At 42.8% G+C, this 9444-nt stretch overlaps 1 protein-coding gene across 1 annotated transcript in view; it reads right to left on the bottom strand.

The window, feature by feature from the left end:
* LOC112666244 (zinc finger protein 556-like) overlaps positions 1-9444 on the bottom strand; it is a 41802-nt gene that overhangs the window by 19786 nt on the left and 12572 nt on the right.

A 9444-nucleotide genomic window follows, 5' to 3' on the forward strand; every position in this document is an offset into this window, starting at 1 on the left:
TCCATTTTTTAAAAAAGATTTTATTTATTCATGAGAGACACACAGAGAGGCAGAGACACAGGCAGCGGGAGAAGCAGACTCCCTGCAGGGAGCTCGATGTGGGACTCAATCCCAGGACCCCTGGATCACAACCTGAGCCAAAGGCAGATGCTCAACCACTCTGCCATCCAGGCGGCCTCCTCTTTCATTTTGAACCATGTCACTTGCTTAAGTCGATGCAACATGAAAAAATGTTATGGGAGAAACCCTGAAATACGTGTGTGCATTTGGCTTTCCCCTGTTCCTTTAGTAACTCATCATGAAGAATCTCCCCTGAGCTAGTTTCTATCCATTTATTTTCAGCCCCAGAATGGACATACTTGGATCAGAGCCAGTTCAGCTTCCTGAAAACTCACCACTTGTCACAACCCACCCAAGCCAAATCTATGAACATGAAAATAAGTGCCTATTGCAGCATATAATAAGCAAAATCTGACTAGTAGCTATTTACACAATTACAATAAATTACAAAATTTGCACAATTAACAAGAAGTCAGAGAAAATATTCTATTTATTAAATAAAAATTATGTATTCTGGAAAGTCAGAGAAGGAAAAGTTATTTTTGGTAGTTTTCATGAGCTCCAACATTCTATAGAGTGCTTAGTCCTACATCACACCCCGGGCCGAAGGCAGCACTAAACCGCTGAGCCACCTGGGCTGCCCCAATTTTTTGCCTTTTATTTTTTTAAAAGATTTTATTTATTTATTCATGAGAATACACAGAGAGGAGAGAGAGAGAGGCAGAGACACAGGCAGAGGGAGAAGCAGACTCCATGCAGGGAGCCCGACGTGGGACTCGATCCCAGGTCCCCAGAATCACGCCCTGAGCTGCAGGCGGTGCTAAACTGCTGAGCCACCGGGGCTGCCCAATTTTTTGCCTTTTAAAAGTTAAATACAAGTGTCTTCTAATCATCTGTGCTGTGTATTTGGGTTTCCTTAAACACAACTGTGGAAAAACCCAGAGAAACACTACAGCCATGCAGTAATACGCAAGGACAATAACAGCCACTCCTGCCAGGACACAGGAACCACCACTCTAACACCTGAACTCTCCCAGATATGGGACATGGTGCAGTGACCTACGAAAATCACAAAAACTGTTCCTGGGACATACACGTGGACACATCCAGACAGACACACTCAAGACACGCTGGCAAAGAGGAAGTCTCCAGAGAAGCTAATTCACTCCCAGGGGTACATCTGCAAAGCACCCACCCAACAGCTCTCTTTATCTACTTACTACTAACCAACATCCGCTATATTACAGATTTTACTTATTTCTTTTCTCCTGGAATGGGGGCTTCACAGTAGGAAAAAACCTGTCGAAAAGAACCACAAGACGGGAACCTGAGAAAGAAGTGTCAGGGACCCAGTACAGCTGGGGTCATGATGTTCCAGCCCCCGCCACCCCCACCCCACCCCACTCCCCGCTGCTTTAGGATCTTTGAGCTTTGAGAAACATACTCATCACGACTTTGCCCTTCCTTTTTTTTTTTTTTTTTATTTCGACTTTGCCCTTCCAACTGGAATCTCAGTGAGGGCAGAAATGGAGTCAATCTTGTGGAGGGGCAGCCACCCTGCCCTGCACCGAGCCCTCCAGGCAGCCCTCCCCTCTACTGATTTCATGTGTCCTCACACCCTGCTCCAGCCACCCTGGGTGGCCAAAACATCCTCCCCAAGATGCTGACAGTGGATGCCTTAGGGTCTCGGGAGCTCAGGAGCTTGTCCCACCCAGCCCCCACTCATAGAGGCACCCCTGCTGAACAGAGGGGGGGTTCCACAAGTTGAAGCCTGAGCATGGTGACTCTGCTTCCCCCTGCAAGGGTGCAGGATCTTCAGGTGTCCACGCCGCCCACGTGAGCCTGCACACTTCTGTCCTTCCCAGTGGGCTGCAACCCCAGGGGTCTCCAAGGCACATTTCCCAACAGGGCCAGCTGCATGCTGGGAGGAGCCCGAGGGGTGGGGCTCTGGGCCTCTGCCGGGTCACTTCCCCAGATCTCCACCTGCCACAGGCAACCAGGCCTGAGATCATGCAGGGCACGGGGGCAGGCGTTGGTAGAAACGTGCATGTGCTTTGGAGAGGTGGCGCTGGGGTCCCGAATGGGTCGTGGAGGCTGGAGCTGAGATGAGGAGTTCCAGCATCATCAGTCCTCAGACTGCCTAAATCCTCAGACCAGAAGGTTCCAGAACACTAGGCAGGTGAGTGAGGGGCAGCAGGTGTGAGTGCACATGCACGTACCTGAGGGCCCTGACAAGACGTCTGTTTGTGACTTTGCTGAAGGTAAACGCGACCCAGTGGGAGAGCGCTGAGCAGGTGCTCCTGTGGGAGTGGGGGCTGCAGTGGCTGTGGGGCATGTGTCCGTGTGACATGGGTTCTGCCGGTCTCAGCCCAGCGGGGCTGCCATGATGTCCCAAGAGAAGTGCAGAGGCCCAATGACACCCACCTGCAGGAAGACACAGGATGGGGCTTGATGCACCCTTAGAGCTAGATGGCCTGCAGACAGGCCCTCGAAAAACATCATGATGGTGCCAAGGATCGGATGCCCCCAGGCAGGATTTCCTTGAGGGAGACACTTTTATGTTGCAGACCACAGCATTCTCAAACATCTGACTGGAGGAACCTGGTATAAACACAGATTCCAGGGCACCTGGATGGCTCAGTTGGTTAAGCATCTGCCTTTGGCTCAGATCATGATTCCAGGGTGGTGGGATCCAGCTCCATGTGGGCTCCCTGCTCAGCGAGGAGTCAGCGCTTCTCCCTCTCCCTCTCCCCCTGCTTGTGTGCTCTAATGAATAAATAAGATCTTTAAAAAAAAAAAAGGGGGGGGATCCCTGGGTGGCTCAGCAGTGGAGCTTCTGCCTTCATCCCAGGGTGTGATCCCGGACTCCTGGGATTGAGTCCCACATCAGGCCCCTGCAGGGAGCCTGCTTCTCCCTCTGCCTGTGTCTCTGCCTCTCTCTCTGTGTCTCTCTCATAAATAAATAAATAAAATCTTTTAAAAAGAAAAAAAAAAACACTGATTCCAGGAGCACTTGCACTTCTCTCCAGTTCTGAGTGTGAAATGAGGGCATATGTGACCATGGTGGGTGTTTCTTAACTTCAGTCGGAGTTCCAAAAATAGTTTGGGGGGTATGTGTAAGCAGATCAAGGCTCAGTAGTTTAAACTTTCCCTTAGCAAATGAAAAGTTTTGTTGGCTTTTTGATTTTTAATACATGCAGTAAAATTATTTTAAGTATAATTCTGAGTTCTCATATATGCAGTTATACCAACAAAGAATATACCATCACTCTCCAAAGAACATAGGTGCCCACTTATTCTAAAATCCCATTCCTAGCCAATGATCATAATTTCCTATAGCTGTCTTTTCCATGTCTCATAAAAGTAATGCCTAATAGCTTTTGGAGTCTTTTTGTAAAATTTGATACCATATTTCTAAAATTCAGCAACACACCTGCCTTCCAGTGTTCTCAGTTTGAGACAATTCCCGATAAAAATCAAGCACAAATAACCTTTAATCCTGGCTTTCCTTTTTTTTTTTAAGATTTTATTTATTTATTCATGAGACACACACAGAGAGAGAGAGAGAGAGAGAGAGAGAGAGAGAGGCAGAGACACAGGCAGGAGAAGCAGGCTCCATGCAAGGAGCCCAACGTGGGACTCGATCCCAGGTCTCTAGGATCACGCCCTGGGCTGAAGGCAGCGCTAAATCACTGAGCCAGCCAGGCTCTGGCTTCCCATTTTTAAGACCTACAGGAGTTTGGGCAACTCTGTACTCCCTGTTTCACTGTCTTCATCTGTGTGAGAGGAGGGACTGATGTAGCAGGAGGGTAGAATGAGACACAAATGATTATCAAATCACATTAAACTATGAAATGCTTAGAAGTAGAGTGCTTATGAAAAAAGAGAGCATGGAAAAAATGAAAATTAGATATTGTCTGCTCTTTAATAAAATAAGGTGTTCTATTTCTCCCTCTTCCCTGGCCAGTGCTGGAGGTCTGCACAGATGGAAATGATACTTGTAAAAGTGAATTTACTAAAGCTGTGGATCACTAAAACAAAAGCTTCCATCCTCTCTTCCTACCAACATTAAAATTCCTATTTGAAGATGTCATATATACCTTCTTTCTTATCACATGTCACTCAAATTGATACTTTATGTTCTTTTTTAAATATTTATTTACTTATTCATGACAGACATACAGAGAGAGGCAGAGACATAGGCAGAGGGAGAAGCAGGCTTCTCACAGGGAGCCCGATGTGGGACTCAATCCCAGGATCCCGGGATCATGCCCTGAGCTGAGGGCAGATGCTCAACCACTGAACCACCCAGGCGTCCCAATACTTTATGTTCTGAAGCCCACCTCCAAACTACAAAAATGATTAAACATTCCCCTCAAAGTAATTGTAGATGACATGATATTATATAGTAAAAAACTCAAAAGGCTCCACCAGAAAACTGAGATTCAGTGAAGTTGTGGGGCCCAAAATTGATGTAGAGAAATTTTTTGCATTTCTGTGCACCACTAATGAAGCAGCAGAAAGAGAAATTTAAAAAGCAATCTCATTGACAATTGTACCAAAAAAAACAAGATACTTAGGAATAAACCTAATCAAAGAGGTGAAATATCTGTACTCTGAAAACTATAAAACAATGATAAAAGAAATTGAAGATGACAAAGAAAGGAGACACTCCATGTTCATGGACTGGAAGAATTGTTAAAAGTCTAAACTACCCAAAGTAATCTACACATTTAATGCAATCCCTATCAAAGTACCACCAGCATTTTACACAGAACTAGAACAAACAATCCTAATATTTGTATGGAACTGCAGAAGACCCTGAATAGCCAAAGCAATCTTGCAAAAGCAAAGTGGGAGGCATCACAATCCTGGGTTTCAAGTTATATTACAAAGCTGTAGTAATCAAAACAATATGATACTGGAACAAAAATAGACACATAGATCAATGGAACAAAATAGAAAGCCTAGAAATGGGCTCCGAGCTATATGGTCAACTAATCTTCAACAAAGCAGGAAAGAATATCCAATGGGAAAAAGACAGTCTCTTCAATAGTCTTGGGAAAACTGGGCAGCAACATGCAAATGAAAGAAACTGGATGACTTTCCTACACCATACACAAAGAGACTCAAAATTAGGAAGAACTAAACGTCAGACCACAAAAATCCTAGAACAGAACACAGGGAGTAACTTCTTTGACACTGGTCCTAGCGACTGTTTTCTAAATATGTCTCCAGGGGCAAGGGAAACAAAGGCAAAAATAAAGTATTGGGGCTACATCAAAATTAAAATTTCTTCACAGCAAAGAAAAAGGCAACATATGAAAGACGGGGCATCTGGAGAGCTCAGTTGGTTAAGCAGCTGCTTTCAGCTCAGGTCCTGATTCCTGGGGTCCTGGGATAGAGCCCCTGATTCCTGGGGTCCTGGGATAGAGCCCCGCTGAGCAGGGAGCTGGCTTCTCCCTTCCCGTCTGCCCCACTCTCGGCTCATGCTCACACGCATGCTCTTTCTCTCCCATGCTCTCTCAGATAAATAAAATCTTTTTAAAAAGGAATGACAGAAGATATTTGTAAATCACATCACTGATAAAGGATTCGTATCTAAAATATATAAAAAACATAAAACTCAACAGTCAAAAACCAAATAATCCAATTTAAAAATGGGCAGAGGGGATCCCTGGATGGTGCAGTGGTTTAGCGCCTGCCTTTGGCCCAGGGCGCCATCCTGGAGACCCGGGATCGAATCCCATGTTGGGCTCCCGGTGCATGGAGCCTGCTTCTCCCTCTGCCTGTGTCTCTGCCTCTCTCTCTCTCTCTCTCTGTGTGTGACTATCATAAATAAATAAAAATTAAAATAATAAATAATAAATAAAAATGGGCAGAAAACATCAAGACTTCTCCAAAGAAGATAGACAGATGGCTGACAGACATGAAAAGATGCTCATCACTTATTATCAGGGAAATGTAAATCAAAACTACGAGATAGCACCTCACACCTGTCAGAATGGCTAAAATCAACAATATAAGAAACAAGCATTGGTAAGGATGTGGAGAAAAAAGAACACTTCTCCACTATTGGTGGGAATGTAAACTGGTGCAGCCACTGTGGAAAATAGTATGGAGGTTCCTCAGAAAGTAAAAAACAGAACTACCTTATGACCCGGCAATTGTATTACTGGATATTTACCTAAAATAACAAAAATACTAATTCAAAGGGATGCATGCACCCCTATGTTTACAGCAGCATTATTTGTAACAGCCAAGTTATGAAAACAGCCCAAGTGTCTATGGATTGATGGGTGGAAAAAGAAGATATATATACAATGGGCTATTCAGCTATAAAAAATAATGGAATCTTACCATTTGCAACAAGAAGGGAGCTAGAGAGTATTATGCTAAGCAAAATAACTCAATCAGAGAAACACAAATACCATATGGTTTCACTCATATATGGAATTTAGGAAACAAAACAAACCAGCACAAGGGGAGAAAAGAGATGAATCAAGAAACAGAGACTCTTAATTATGGAGAATTGGTAGTTACCAGAGGGGAGGAGGAGGGGGATGAGTTAAATAGTTGATAGGGATAAAGAAGTGCATTTGTGATGAGCACAGGGTGAGGTATGGAAATGCTGAATCACTATATTGTACACCTGAAACTAACATTAACACTGTATGTTAACTGACTGGAATAAAAATAAAAGCTTTGCAAATAATTTCCCTCTTCAGAGGGATGGAGTATTGGATGATGGGCATTAAGGAGGGCATCTGATGTAATGAGCACTGAGTGTTATATTCAACTGATGAATCACTAAATTCTACCCCTTAAACTAATAATACAATATATGTTAACTAAATTGAGTTTAAATTTGGAATTTTTTAAAAAAATTCTCCTCTTCTCAGGGTACCTGGGTTTCTCAGTCAGTTGAGTGTCTGACCCTTGGTTTCAGCTCATGATCTCAGGGGTCATGAGATGGAGCACTCCATCAGGCTCTGCTATCAGTGAGGAGTCTGCTTGTCCCTCTCCCTTGGCCCCAACTCATGTTCTCTTTCAAATAAAATTCTTTAAAATCCCCTCTTCTCAATAATGACTGCTGCCTTTCCAAATTCGTTTCAGTTAGCTAAATTGAATTATTTCTGCCTTCTACAATCACCAAACAGAAGCTCAAATCTGAAAATATATCCTTCCAAACACCCTCTGATACATCCCACATCCTTCGGGTATTCACTCAAATTGCTTGAATTCAAGGCACTCAATTTTCATTGACTACCAGTGTGTTCCCAATGGTTTGGATTAGAAAGCTCTGACAAAACAATTATTTAAGGTTTTATTAACAATGAATAAGAAACCAGTTTAGTAACAAATGTTTATATAACAATAAAAATAAAATATACATGACAAAATACCTTAGGTGGTATGCACCTGGAAATACTGACGTGGAATGTATAACGCTTAACAAAATCACAGTTGATTTGGAATGCATAATTGCAATGGAATATTTTAATCTAGTCTTATGGGTTGAATTGTCCATCAAAATCTGTATGTTGAAGTCCTAACCTCAGTACCTGGGAACGTGACTTTATTTAGAAAGAGCGTTGTCATAGATATAATTAGAGGCCGAGATACTAGAATAGGATTCACCCTAACTTGCTATGTGTGGTCCTTATTTTTTTAAATGCCACACAAAGGAGATAAACACGCATGCATGCAGAATGCAGTGTGAAGATTAGTTACATTGCCACAAGCCAATGAGCTACACCAGGAGCTAGGAGAGGGCTGGAGCAGATCCTTCCCTAGAACCTTTAGAGGAAGCAGGGTCTGGCCGATACTGTGATTTTGGACTTCTGCCTTCAGAATTGTCAGACCAAAATTTCTGTTGCCCTAAGCCATTCATTTGTAGTGCTTTGTTACAGCAGCCCTTGGGATAGTAATATATTAAGTATACAAAAGATGTGATAACAGTGTATTTCTAAGAAATATCTATAAAAGATTGTTCTTTTATTTTTAAAGGTTTGTTTGTTTGTTTATGATAGACATAGAGAGAGAGAGGCAGAGACACAGGAGGAGGGAGAAGCAGGATCCATGCCGAGAGCCCAACACAGGACTCGATCCTGGGACTCCAGGATTGCGCCCTGGGCCAAAGGCAGGCGCCAAACCACTGAGCCACCCAGGGATCCCCCTATAAAAGATTATTCTTGAAGATAAAATACATACTGTTATTAATGACACATAATCACACTGTTCACATAATGACTGTTTGATTTTGACACATAATCCAAACAGTTAAGTTCATTTCAAGGAAGAGCATTCAGCTCTCCCCAAAATCTAAAATATGAAGGTGTTTTTTTGTCACTTAGAAGGACTAAATCAGCACACTTTAAAGTGCAAAAGGCTAACAGAGTCCCATGTGGTGTTTTGCTTTGCAGCAACATTGTAGCCTCTGTGGCAGAATCAGCATCACAGAGTCACATAAGTATTGAAAATAAGGTGTTCACTATACAAATGAGATCTTACACACATATGTAAAAATCTAGAGAAGAGGGGACTCATCCCATCAGAGAAGATCACTAACCGTGAGTCTGAATTAGTAATCTAGAGAACACATCAGCATTTGTAAGAATATCCAAACTGTGAGTGCAAGACCACACAAATGGATCCTTGACACATAGTTGATTGAGATATTCATGGAAGCCTACAACTCGAGAAAAATGGGAATCAAGCACATGGCATTTTTTTTCATGATACTCTTGACTGGCAGGGCCAAAATCAGGAAAATGGGCTGATGTCCAACAGCCCCCTTTGCATCTATCACACTTTAAGATGGCTCCAAACACAGAAATGGCTTCTTCACTTCTGTGTAGAAGCCAAATCTCAGGCCAAGTTAGGCTACAGGAAAATTTGACCATGTAATCAAAACGGGAAGGGAAATGTAGTTCCCAACATTACCCACATTGACAGGACACAATGCAGAAGAACCACCTCAAACGCTGTATTTTATAGCTCATGGTCACAAAGCAGCTCTTCAGTAAAAGCCTATTGTCCAATTTCCAATCACAAGCAAGTACAAAGAGCAAAGGGGAAAAGTTGAAAATGGCAACTCACACGAGACTATGCTTTTGAAGAGCTCTGCAAAATTACAAATTTCTGCTAGCTGTTGTAAAGAATAAGGTTCCTCCGGCCAAAATAAATAAATAAATAATTTATCAGTAAGGCAGGAAATATATTATGGGTGATATCCAGCATCTGCCACACTAAGCTAGTAAGAAAACCCCAACAAGTATAAAAATGTCATTGTTCTGACAACCCCTTAAAGAATTTAAAGAACTAAGGAATTAAAACTACTCGCATATTAAGAATACACTTCAAATCACCATGAGTCCAACA

This window comes from Canis lupus, chromosome 20 (genome assembly GCF_003254725.2).
Source record: "Canis lupus dingo isolate Sandy chromosome 20, ASM325472v2, whole genome shotgun sequence".
Lineage (NCBI taxonomy): Eukaryota > Metazoa > Chordata > Mammalia > Carnivora > Canidae > Canis > Canis lupus.